This window comes from Penaeus monodon, chromosome 15 (genome assembly GCF_015228065.2).
Source record: "Penaeus monodon isolate SGIC_2016 chromosome 15, NSTDA_Pmon_1, whole genome shotgun sequence".
NCBI lineage: Eukaryota > Metazoa > Arthropoda > Malacostraca > Decapoda > Penaeidae > Penaeus > Penaeus monodon.
In genome coordinates, this window is record NC_051400.1 from 15,848,934 (window position 1) to 15,849,633 (window position 700).

Sequence of the window (700 nt, forward strand, 5' to 3'; positions counted from 1 at the left end):
CAGGAATTAAAGAAGCATCTTCGCAAGAGTTTGAATCTTGCCTACACTAACTTGACCTTTAACGCTCTTTTTAACGTTAATATCAATTTCTGATGGAGATATTTCATGCATACTGGCAATGCGACGTAATTATTCTTTGTTATGAATTCTGATTTTTTTTACGGTCGTATGGATACTTCTTTTATATAGCTAGATATCCATACGCTATACTTCGTTTTAGATAAGTTATAGACAAAAAGTTAAAAATAAAAATCCTATGTAATACACATCACTTTCACAGGGTTTCCACAGCAGATGTATAACTTCAATTACTAAAAAAATAACAACATCGAATGTAACATTCTTTTCCGATGACTTTCGAAAGCAAACAAAATTACTCCTTATGTTATCGAGAAACGAGAGAGAGAGTGACGGCGCTTGATAAATCCAGGATGACAACCTAATTTAGGTTATGGAATTTTTAAACTAAAATAGGGAAAAATCACTTCACTTCAAGGGATCACTAAGTAGGTCTTGTTTCACTCTGTTTTTAAGGCGAATCGGCACTTCTCCCGGCAAATATACCTTGGAACGTGTGGAGGGCGGGAACCCATCAGCTGTTACCTACCTAGTGGAGGAGAGAGGGGAGTGTGCGGGTTGTGGCCACGTCGCTGCTTATATACTCGGCCCTCTAACCTTGCGCCTCGCCACCACCAGGCGT